The sequence below is a fragment of the Pinus tabuliformis genome, chromosome 9 (genome assembly GCF_031772625.1).
Source record: "Pinus tabuliformis cultivar Carrire ecotype Pingquan chromosome 9, CPIR1, whole genome shotgun sequence".
NCBI lineage: Eukaryota > Viridiplantae > Streptophyta > Pinopsida > Pinales > Pinaceae > Pinus > Pinus tabuliformis.
Genome location: NC_142307.1, coordinates 750668691 through 750682189, shown reverse-complemented (window position 1 = coordinate 750682189; position 13499 = coordinate 750668691).

The following is a 13499-nucleotide window of genomic DNA, read 5'->3' as shown; positions in this document are numbered from 1 at the left end:
CATGTCGCCTTACCCACCCATGCCATTTATTCGGGCCTAGTCTCTAAACAAATCCTTGGCTCTCCCTTGGTTGTATATGGTCAGTGCTATTCTTTTCACGTCCTTTGGGTCTGATTGTGTAATATTCCTAGAGAATCTTTATAGTAAAGAACAAAGAAAACATAGCCATAAAAACCATGAAAATCAAATACATGAATTAGTCCATGAAATTGCACAAAAAACTGCTTTGCTGAGCCATTTTATTATAATATGAAGAGGGTACAATGAGGTGCTAGAAAGAGTGCACCTGGGCTTGCTTAAGGCAATCTAGCTAAGCCCAAATGAATAATGAGAAATCCCTCCCAAATCTGATGCGGCTCTCTCCTAGCTCTGCACTAAAACAGTCAAGAGATATGCTGCTGGCTGTGAAGAATTGTTGTTATGGCCTCCTTCAGTGCTCGAAAAATTCTGGGAAATTAACCTCGAGCTCTCCACCAAAAACCCACAAAATCCATGAAAGAATTGGTCAAATGTTGACCTCAAAATTTCGACCAAAATTTCCCCTAGCTCCTCTTGTTGCTGGCTGAGTTGGGACCCTTGTTTGTCCCCTCAAATCTGCCCAGAAAATTCTGCAATTTTAGGTATGAGATCCTTGTCAAAAACCCAAAAAGGGTTTCCCTTGGTTCCAAACTTCAAAATTTGACCCTTCATAGCTTGGCCCTCCACCAAATTTGGATTTTGTTACTATGGTTGCTCCTATCAATCTCTTCTCTCCAAACTACAACATCCTCCTCCAATGGATCTTCAAATGAAATCCCTACAACTCAACTCCTAAATCCTTCTCTCAAGCCTCCCCACAATTATCTCCACCAATGATTGCGCAGTCCTGGGACAAGTCTACGCAGGCCTAACCAAAGAAATTTGTCTCACTAAGAAGGGCACTCTCAACTACCATAAATTCTCTTCCTTCAACTGCAATTTGGACAAGGAATTTCCCAATAATGGTATAACCTCTAATTTCAGTGCCTCACTTCACCCAAGAACTATGTGGTTCTCCCTTTGCGTCTAGGCTGAAGCTAAGGCAAGTCGTACCACCTGAGACTGGTCCCCCAAGTCTCCACAAAGTCGTGACAATACCTCCCTAGGGTGCCACTCGTGGTCCACCGAAGAAGAGGGTGAGATTTCCCTTTGGAAACCTTTGGTGCTAAACAACACTAGTGACTCAACTGAACAGCTAGAGCAACAATGTGTAAATGTCAAATTATCAAAAGGTCCCTAATGCTGCCTTGCACCCTCTATTTATAATTGTTGCCTCACCTTTCCTTGTGGGTCTCTCATCCAAATATTTTGACCTCCTTTCCACAAAATTGATTTTTCCTCCAAGGGGTGCGTATTCCATGAGGGGTTGCCCTCATATTTCACTAATATTGAAGTTTTCAATTTCTCCTAAGTCCCATATACCAAAAATGTCTCTAATGCTCAGATTACAAAATTTTTCTATGCTTAGCACTTCACCAATAAACTTAGTTAATCATGTTAAATAAAAAAACAAAATTGGGGATATCACAGTCCTCCCACCAAAAATTGCTTGCTCTCAAGAAATGTCTGAACAAGCACGTTGTCTGGTTGTTGATCCCCATGGTCACTGCAAAATATGCCAGGGTCCCATATGCGCCACTAAATCGTCCTGCCTGTACACTCTCTTGTCATGAAGGAATCCCTCAATACCAGAATCCCAAGCCATCTTGTCCAACATGAAGCTCCCCTTGCTCCATTCACTACCCTGCCAGTTATAAGTACCAAAATCCCTCCACATACCATCAATGAGTAGGGAATCATGATAATGTAGCACCATGTCCAACCCCTCACGAAGCGGCCATACCAAGTAGTCCCTCGCATACACTCCAAGAGTAAACTCTTGAAGATACCATCCAATCCTTGTGGAGATAAAGTCTCGCTCACATGAGCTTTTCCCGATATCATCCTGGTGACCAACCTTCCATGCTAATGAAGTTACCAATGCCATCAATGACTCATTAAAGCCCAATGGAATATATGAATGATCTCCCCATGTAGTAGCCAGCTCATCCCTAAAGGTCGTTGAGTTGTGAAGTATTTTGTTGCTCATGTCCCCTGCTAGTCTTAGAAGGGTGCCACCATGTTGGCGCTGCACCACTCTGACTATGACATACTCCCCATCGTGACCAGACTATACCCTCCTCTCCTGGGACTTGATGGCGAAAAATCTGTGAAGGCTAAGCTCATCCTGCCCAAGCATCTCCATGACGCCAATGTCTACCCATCCACTACCAATCTCAGTCCTGAGAAACAACAGGATAAATTTGCCTTGCCATACAGTGGAGGTCTCAATTATCCCCCATGTGTCAAATCCAAGGTGAACTAGATCACCCTCTTCCATGTCTCTGATCATCACAAAGTGGAGTGACCTGTCAGCTGACTAAATCCTTGGATCCCATAACAAGATTCGCTACGACATAGTCCTGATGACTGTTGGAACCCTCTTGTGCCATTTTTTCTCCCTGTGTGTAATCAATGTATAGACTCTGCATGCCATGAAACCAGGTGAACTCCAAATTTCCTTGTGCCTCCCATGCCACATCGTGAAATCTGTGATCCTGCCTCTTGAAAGCACACCCCGACACTTCCTGGAGTCCAAACGTTTCCATGTAGATGAGGTCTATCATCCACTACACCTCATGCTCATATAATGCCTCAGACTGTCTCGCTGAAAGTGCATCATGCAGCTCCCTCGCAATCATCCCCCCAAGTGTGAGCCCAGGGGTGGAACATATGCTACCTCGGTATTAAACCATGCCATCCTTAAGCCTATATCTGTCAGCTTGTGCACTCGCCAAATGTCTCAACTAGGGAGTCTCCCTCTTGCCCATGACACATTGTGTCTCATCCATCTGCCTAGGGTGAGCCTCCCATGTCCTGCTGCTTGTACTGAGAGCATCAAAGGGAAACAACCAAATTCCCTGCGACTGTAAGCAATATTGGAGCGTGATAGGTGGGTAAGTCCCCAAGGGTATGACCAAGAGTCTGTTGGGATATTGAAGAGTAACCCTATGGACATCCCTCCCTTCGCCTCAGATCTGCTGATAACCCAATCGAAGACCTATCTCCGTTGAACATGTTGTCCCTAGATGCTCAACAACGTCCCCATTGGTCTAGGGTGAGCTGCTCCTGATGGTAAATATAACGTCCATGCCCATAAGTCTCCTTGGAGGCAACACTCCAAGAGCCCATTATGTCGCACCATATGTCACTGCATACCACAAAGTATCCTTGTACTCAATGCGATGTGAGTTGCTCCTAATCCACAACACAATCCATCACACTACGACGCACCACAATGCACCTCCATGTCCACCTGCTAACCGATTCTCAATGTTGGATGCTCCTATGGATCCCTGGTTGTCATGGCCTAAAGCTATGATAATATACTTTGGCCTGCACCTGACTGACATCATCACCACTATAGTCACATCACCAAGTCCTCTGATGAATGGATCTCCATAATCTCGGATAAGTGGATCTCCCCTCCTGATCCTCCCTAACATGCAAATATCCATATGTACCTGTGGGGGTTTCCTTAAGGTGTTGCTTCTCGGTGACCTTTGTACCCCATATATACATGGGAAATCCTCCTCTCCATACAAGGAACTATCCAATGGCTTTTCAATGCCACCACCTCTAACAACCTCCTGCCAAGGTACACTGGTCATCCTATGCCCCCACACATGACCAACATGCCAAGACAACTCATGGAGTCTTCTTGCCCCTCTGTCAGCTCGATCTGTCATGTGTGTTGCCCAAAACTCTGGTGGGAATATGAAAATGGGGGTGATTCGAATCATTGGATCCACCATCCTACTACTACCCTGACTGACCCAATCCATGGACTGGTGGGGAGTCCCACCTGGGTCCCAACGATTATCTAACCCTCGACCCCCTCTAGAAAACCATGACCCCTATTGAACTATGCTCCCGACCATGGATGTATCCAAAAACCTAGTCAACCTTATCAGGTTCCAACTAAATAACTCATGCCACCCAACCCCATGAGAGGTATCAAATGCAAGGGCCCCTAAATACATAGCAAGTCCGTCATGTGAGTGTTGCACCTTGCGTAACTCACGTTGCCACGTCTCACTCGCTCGGTCAACATATACAATATGTTTATGTAACTTAGGCACTCTCCCTCCAACATGCATAGGTAGCCTAACAATATTATAGGCCCCATCTATGTAAGCCTGAAGAGAGCTATTGAATGGAAGTACTACAACTCTACTAGCTTCATGTGCATCTATCTTCTCCACACTGATGGCAGACCCAAAAGATGACTACCCATCCTCCTCCATCATGGACTCAACTGGAGTCTCGAGCTGCCCCACCATAGATACCTCCTCAAGCATAACATCCTCATCTAGCTCACGCTTCTCAAGGTGCTCTCCATGCTGCTGTATGTAGCTATCATCTGGGAACTCTGTCACAAATCTGGGTACCTCTATGCCTACTAGCACCCCGTCAATGGATGGTCCCATGGGTGTGTGCCCAACTGTCTCCACCAATGTGTCAATTAGGTCTACCAAAGGAAACTCCCACAAGGGTGGCTCTTGTGTCACGCTATGTGTATCTATGTGCTCCTCACAACCCTGTGTGGCCTTAGCCTCATGTTTGACCTCCTCATCAGTCTCTTGATGTCTAAAACCAGGTCTCCACCAGCAAAATCGCCTCCAGGTCTCATCCTCTAACTGCCCACCTCTACATGATGGTCCAACCCTTGAACTATACTTCTCCTTCTCCTATTCATCCAAGGAATGAGGCATGATAGGATGGTCAGACTGACCATACGTGTGGGTGTTGTACTGCTGGGATGCGCATGTATGTACTTGGTTTCTATGTTAGTTATGTATTAGTTGTTGCATCCCCTCTAGAATCAATTGGTTCTACCTCACCAATTGTTGGCTCTGCCTCATCAACTCCTCCATGATCTTGCTAGCCTCCCCACAACTAGCCAAGATCATACTCTAATACCACTGTAATATTCCTAGGGAATCTTTACAGTAAATAACAAAGCAAACATAGACATAAAACCATGAAAATCAAACACATGAATCAGTCCATGAAATTGCACCAAAAACTGCTTTGCTGAGCCATTTTATTATAATATGAAGAGGGTACAATGAGGTGCTGGAAAGAGTGCACCTGGGCTTGCTCAAGGAAAGCTAGCTAATCCCAAATGAATAATAAAAAGTCCCTCCCAAATCTAATGTGGCCCTCTCCTAGCTTTGCACTAAAACTGTCAAGAAATATGATGTTGGATGTGAAGAACTGCTTCTAGGGCCTCCTCTGATACTCGGAAAATTCTGGGAAATTAACTTCGAGCTCTCCACCAAAAACCCACGAAGGAATTGGCCAAATGTTGACCTCAGAATTTCGGCCCAAATTTCCCCTAGCTCCTCTTGCTGCTAGTTGAGTTGGGACCCCTGTTTGACCCCTCAAATCTACCCAGAAAATTTTGCAATTTTAGATATGAGATCCTTGTCAAAAACCCAGAAAGGGTTTCCCTTGGTTCCAAACTTCAAAATTTGACCCTTCACAGCTTGACCCTCCACCAAATTCGAATTTTGTTACTGTGGCTGCTCCTATCAATCTCTGCTCTCCAAACTACAACAATCCTCCTCCAATGGCCCTCCAAATGAAATCCCAGCAGCTCAGCTCCTAAATCCTTCTCTCAAGCCTCCCCACAATTAGCTCCACCAATGTCTGCGTAGTCCTGGGACAAGTCTACACAGGCCCAACCAAAGAAATTTGTCTTGTTGAGAAGGGCACTCTCAACTCCCATCAATTCTCTTCCATCACTTGCAATTTGGACAAGGAATTTCCCAGTAATGGTATAGCCTCTAATTTTAGTACCCCAGTTCACCTATAAATTGTGTGGTTCTTATTTTGAGTCTAGGCTAAAGCTAAGGCAAGTCGTACCACCTGAGATTGGTCCCCCAAGTCTCCACAAAGTCATGACAATGCCTCCCTAGGGTGCCACTCGTGGTCCACCGAAGAAGAGGGTGAGATTTCCCCTTGGAAACCTCTGGTGCTAAACAACACTTGTGACTTAGCTGAACAACTAGAGCAGCAATGTGTAAATGTCAAATTATCAAAAGGTTCCCAATGTTGTCTTCAACCTTCTATTTATAATTGTTGCCTCACCTTTCCTTGTGGGTCCTTCATCCAAATATTTCGACTTCCTTTCCACAAAATCGATTTTTCCTCCAAGGGGTGCGTATTCCATGAGGGGTGGCCCCCATATTCCACTAATATTGAAGTTTTTGATTTCTCCTAGGTTCCATGTACCAAAAATGTCTCCAATGCTCAGATTACAAAAATTTTCTATGCTTATCACTTCCCCAATAAACTTATTTAATCCTGATAAATAAAAAAATCAAAATTGGGGATATCGCATTATTGTCTTGTGTAGTTGACCTTTTCTCTAGTGCGATGCTGCACTAGAGGATGAGATGTCGGAGGGGGTCTAAAGGTTGAGGACCTTCGAGCAAGCCTTGAGCTTAAACACAAGCCTAATCAACTTTTGCCATCTTCCACACCTCCAATCCCCCTAAAATCCAAGATGAGATTAGTCAGTTAGAAGCACTAACCACCAATGATTGCCAAACCTACTTTGACTCAAAAATCCAAACTGAAGTGGTTAGCTGGGTACTTGACCCTAGCCATACCAATCCAAACTGAAGTGGCTAGTTGGGTACCTGACCCTAGCCATATCAGGGGAAGCCAGAGTCAATATTTCAATTCTATTACCCTCCACTAGAAAATGAAGACACTCATGGGTTGTGTGTTAAAAGAGAAATATGAGAATCACAATGAGATCATTGCATGCCTCAATGAAATTCAGAGAGTCCAATGTCACCAAATCTCTTGCTTGGCTAGCCTTGATGTCTACCTAATGCATATTGAAGGACATTTCCAGAGTTGTCTTAAACCTCCAACATGTACCAGTGCACAAGACTCGGTCCCAGTGATATCTTATGATAAATGATGATATTTTAAAATTCTTGGTTATAGAATTTTATTTTCATAACTAGACATATAGTCAAGATAAGTCACAATTAGTATGTTATTATGTCTTCAATCTCAAGTTGGTATTATGTCTTCAGTGAGACAATATTTGACCATGAAGCTAGTTAACATACTATTCACGAAGCTAGTTAACATAGCATTTCAATTTAGAAAGTTTTGATGTTGAGTGTCCATGAAGCTAGTTAACATACTATTCACGAAGCTAATTAACATAGTATTTTGATTTAGAAAGAAACTAATTTTTGTAATGCAATGTTTAAGATTTAATACAAATTCTTAACCAAAAAAATTATTTTAAATATTATTATTGTCAATAATGACTAATAATTTTTTTGGCATAAATTAGAAAAATCTTTCATTAATAAAAGAAATATATAAGTATGATTTGATTTTTCAAAGTCCACCATTTTTGTTTATCATAAAATACAAATCTTAACCTCTCTACAAGTAAATCAACTGACCTACAACTAATGGTAATTATAACAAGAACATACTTATTCTTTGGTAATTATAACAAGAACATGCTTATTCTTTGAAGATTCAAGATGAAAACTTTAAGATTTTGGTTGAGGAGGAAATTCATCGGGAGCATTAATGTTCATGTGTCTCTTTCTCTGGTCTTCCCTAACCATCTTAGGGGTCTGAAAAATCTCATATAAAATTGTAAATGAGGTATTTGAAATTGCATTATCTGTTTGATTTTTGGATTTAAAATATTCCGTATAAATAATCTTTAATATGATGGGTTGACATTGATTGCAGAGACAGACCTCTACCACAGCAATCAGCCAGAGTCGATCATCCAAATTCATGCCTTTTGGGAAGTCTTCAGTCTCATCCTCTTCCATTAGTGAACTAGTTGGCTCAGCTTCTGCAATTTCCCAAAGGTATCAATTTCCAGAACCTCGCTCACAACTCGGCCAGGGGATCTTCAATGTTGACGCTGAGACGTGGAGAGACGTAGAGGCAGCAGCGCTGGACGGCCAACGTGCAGTTCAATTCTTCGGATTTTAAGGCCTTCATTGCCAGGGCGGTGGAGGATCTTGTGAGCGAGCGGCTCGTGCCGGTGCCCCGCGAGGCCTGCGATTTGCAGGACATGTTTTTGCGATTCACCTTCGACAACGTCTGCCTGGTGGTCCTGGGGAGGGTACCTGGGTGCCTCAGCGTGGGCGGGCTGGAGAAAGTCGGGTTCCCCAGGCCTTCGAGGACGCCACGGCGGCCACGATGTTCAGGTTCCTGACCCCGACGTGCATGTGGAGGCTCAAGAAGTTGCTCGACGTCGGGCCCGAGCGGGAGCTCCGGGTGTCGCTTTCGGCGTTCAACTGGATTGCCGAGAAGGCCATCGTGGCTCGGAAGAGGCGGACCTCTCCGTTGAACACAGCCGCCGACCTGTTGTCGGCTTTCATAGACGAGGCGGGGCGGGCGGTTTACTCCGACAAAATGCTGTGTGACGTGTCGGTCAATTTCATTCTCGCCGGTCGCGGCACGTCGTCGGTGGCCCTGTCTTGGTTCTTCTGGCTCGGTCTGCGCCACCCGGCCGTCGAGAATCGAATTCTTGCCGAGATCCGGTCGATCTTGAACAACAGAGGCGACAATTCAGCGAATTTCAGTCTCTCCGAACTGAAGCAGTTATTATCTCCAAGCCGCGTTGTCGGAATCTCTGAGACTTTACCCCTCCGTGCCGTCGACCACAAAGAAGTGGAAACCGACGACTGGTTTCCGACGGAACATATCTGAAAAAGGGCACGAAGGTCCTGTATTCCATATATTCAATGGGCAGAATGGAGAGCATATGGGGGGAGGATTGCCTGGAGTTCAGTCCCGAGAGATGGATCGACAACAAGGGTTTTTTTTCTGAGTGAATCTGCCTTCAAGGCCCCAGGCTGTGCGTGGGTAAGGATTTTGCTTACCTTCAGATGAAATGGATTGCTGCCACTGTTATTTGGGGATTCCGGCTCAAATTGGTTCGCGGCCAAGTGGTTGAACCGAAGTTGGCTCTCACGCCGTACATGAAAAACGGGTTGCTGGTCACGTTGCAACCGAGGCATGAAATTCATGGCTGAATAATTTAAACTAAGAGCCCGAGCCCATTATTCGTGTTCACTGCAACGGTACGCTTAGGGGCAATCAATTTATAATATTAGTTTTGCTTGGTTCTCTCAGCTTTCAGTCTCGGCATTTACTGCGGGGGAATCCGCATGATTTGCTGTTCGAATTTTGATATCTCGTGCGCTTGCCAGCTCTCCCGCTGCAGGCTGCATTGCATTTGGTAATTGTGATGCACCAGGCTTGTGATGTGTGTTTTTAAATTTGGAAAAGCCTGCGAAGAATTAATAAATCTTTAATTGGTTGTGGCTCGTGCGAAGAATTAATAAATTTTTAATTAGCTGAGTTCGGGTTGGTGTTCGTAATGCATTGATTGAGTGGGTTGAATTAAGATAATTAAAACATTCTTACATACTTTCGAAGTACTTCATATGCTTCTGGCCTTTCATTGATAGGGGAATGCTATTTCCAATCCTACAGCATTATAAATGACTGTTGACAAGTGAGGGAAATAGTGCTTGCTTTCTCTCTCCATGCTCCATTCATTTGTTCAGGTGCTGTGGAGAGAGAGGGCGAGCGCTATTTCCCTCGCTTGTCAGCACGCATTTATAATGCTATGAGGTTGGAAATAGGAATCGCCTTCATTGCTATGATACTTATTTTATTTGATACGGTAAATCGGATAGAAATTGTATATCCATGGCATATGCTTAACATAACAAGGTTCAAAGTTTTAATTTTGTTTATATTTGTTATAAGTTCAATCAGTTATATGTGGAAATTAAGTGAAGATAGGGAGGATCACAATGATTCTTCTAACCATTTGAGATACATTTATGTAGAAATTAAATGTAGATAAAGAGGATTACAATGATTCTTTCAATTGTTTCAGTTATGTTTGATTGATAAATTAAGTTAAATGGTTTGTAAATTTAGATAAAGGTTTTTAAGAATTTAAATGTTAGGGTTGAAATTTAAAATTGTGTGGGTATTTTTTTTAATTAAAAAAAAAATCATAAATTTTTATTAAAAATGTAAATATTTTAATAAATTTAATCACAATTTTTTATTAAGCGATAACAAAAAAAAATTAACAAGAAGATTTTCGGAAAAAATCATATTGAAAATATTTGGTCTATGCTTTTTGAACCAGTCAATCTGGTTCATCTTCAGCACAAGATGAAGAGACAAATCCCAGAAGAAAGATAAATAAGAAGATAGGCCATCCTAACCGCTAGAAGAAAACGTCTATATTTGACTAGGGAGAGAAAATTATATTGTTTGTTTATTTATTTATATAGTTTGGTCTCACCGAATGTATCATCGTTAACCACCACCATCATCATCATCATATATTATTATTATAATTTAACTAGATAGTTATATTTCACTAGGCAAGTGAAATATTTAAATTGTTTAAATAATTAATAATTAATAATTATTTAATTAATTAATTTATTCTTATATATATATATATAAAAGGCTATAAAGGTTATATTTGACTAAAGTAAGGGAATATTTAAATTGTTTAAATAATTAATAATTTATTTATTCATTTATTTATTATTATTTAATTATATGTTTACGTGACTTGGAAAAATACAAGGATTAAAAAATAATAATAATAATAAATAAATTAATTATTTAAAAATAAATAAATATTAAAATGAATAAATAATAATATCAATAAAAATTATTAAAAAAAGGGGTTTTTCTTCTTAAAAATAAATACATGACAATAATAGTCCTCAATAAATAAATAAATAATACTCATAAAAATTAATAAAATAAATAAATAATACTCATAAAAATTAATAAAATAAATAAATTATTAATAATTTATAATTTATAATATTTTTTATTAAACCATATATATATATATATTTCCAATTGACTCTAAGATAAATTTATTTCATAAATCATTATAATAATGTAAGATTTGTGTTTACAAATTAAAGTACTTTTTTTTAATTCCCTAATGGGGTGTTGGATAAAGAGCCAATGGTACAGGGGGAGGCCCGCCGCCCTACTGCCTCTCCTCACATTTAAGAGGGGGTGGCGTGACCATATGATCCCATGCAACCACACACACCAACCCTTTAGTATACAACATTACGATGATCGACTTTACACTTGTTGGGCATTCATTCTTTTCTTGAGTTGATTCAGATCCTTTTGCACTACAAGCAGTCTCCCTACGGTAGGTGGGATTCTATTATAATGTTGCCTTTTGAGGTGTATCAGTGGTTAAATATCTTGGTCCCTCAGGAATGAATGTTGTCCATAGTTGCAACACTATAGGAAGCGACTCTCGGTGCAAGGATGAGGTAGAAGAAGGATTGTGATGGGGCATTCAAGCGATTCTAGAGAAATCAAATAGTTTGAAGAATAGCCAAGCTCAGGTGGGTTGCAAAAGATCAGGTAACAATTCCCATGTCCACTGTTTTACAATATCTAAGTTTGTCTCTCGTTGCATGGTGGTATTTGGTGTTTGGACTGTAGCGTGCCTTGGTGATAACAACCTCTTTAAGACTGTTGTGGATCTTTGGGTCTTTCATCCAACCCTGAGGCCTTCCCCTAGCTCTGCCATCTCATTGCATGTTGTCTTACCCACCCATGTCATTTATTCGGGCCTAGTCTCTAAACGAATTCACGACTCTCCCTTCGTTGTATATGGTCATTGTTATTGTTTTCACCTCCTTTGGGGGTTATTATCTTCTGTAGTTGTCCTTTTCTCTAGTGCCATGCCACACCAGAGGATGAGATGTCGGAGGGGGTCTTAAGGCTGAGGACCTTCGAGCAGGCCTTGCACTTAGACACAAGCCCAATCAACTTTTGCCATCTTCCACAACTCCACTCCCACTAATATAGAGGTTGAGATTTGTCAATTAGAAGCACTGACCACCAATGATTGCGAGACCTACTCTTACTCAAAAATCCAAACTGAAGTGGCTAGTTGGGTACCTGACCCTAGCCATACCAGGGGAAGGTAGAGTCAATATTTCAATTCTATTACCCTCCACTAGAAAATGAAGACGCTCATGGGTTGCATGTTAAAAGAGAAATATGAGGACCACAATGAGATCATCACATGCCTCAATGAAATTCAAAGAGTCCAATGCCACCAAAGATCTTGCTTGGCTAACCTTGATGTTCGCCTAATGCATATTGAAGGACATCTCTAGTGTCATCTTAAACCTGCAATATGTACCAATGCACAAGACTCGACCCCAGTGATGTCTTCTGATAAATGATGATATTTCAAAATTGTTGGTTGAAATTTTGGTTATAGAATTTTATTTTCATAGCTAGATGTATAGCTAAGATAACTCGCAACTAGTATGTTATTATGTCTTCAGTCTCATGTTGTTATTATGTCTTCAGTCTCAGACAATGTTTGACTAGTAAGCTAGTTAACATAGTATTTCGATTTATAAATTTTTGATGTTGGGTCTTATGATAGTTGCACTCACCGTCGTTGGTTGGGTTTCCCTTGTGCCAAACGACAACAGTGAGATGGAAAGAAGCTAATTTTTGTAATCCAATGTTTATGATTTAATAGAAGTTCTTAACCAAAAAAATATTTTAAATATTATTATTATCAATAATGACTACTAATATATTTTTTAGTGTGAATTAGAAAAAAAATTCATTAATCGGAGAAAAATTTACATGTGGTTTGACTTTTCAAAGTCCATAAACTTTTGTTTATCATAAAATAAAAATCTTGTCCTATTAACCAAAAATACGAGTAAAACTACTAACCCATAGCAAACTATCAGAAACTTACAATGATGGTAATTACAACAAAAACACACTTATTATTTGAGGATTCAAGATGAAAACTTTAGGGTTTTTGGTTGATGAGGAAATTCCTCAAACATTAGTATGACTTTCTCCTAGTTGGCTAACTTTTGTCCATCTTATTAGATCAAAGCCTTAATGTTCATGTGTCCCTTTCTCTTGTCTTCCTTGACTATCTTAGGGGGATCTTTGAAAGATCGCATATAAAATCTTAAATGGGTATTCGAAGAACTTGAAGCAAATTGAATTATCTAATGAATTTTGGATTTAAGATATTCTCTATAAATAGTCTTTGATATGATAATAAGAAATTTGATGAACAAACATTGTGCTCATGAGATCCAACAAATTCCAAACAAGGAAAATATTGTTGAGAGAATATCTCAACAACCCAATTTAACTAATAAACCGATCCTACATGTTTACTAAAGTAAGCGTTATTTCCAAGTCCACCCTTAACGCTTGCATTATTACATAAATCACAAATTACAATATAGAGAACACATATTACAATAAAATAATTGATCTCTGACTGGTCTTCATCAGCATTC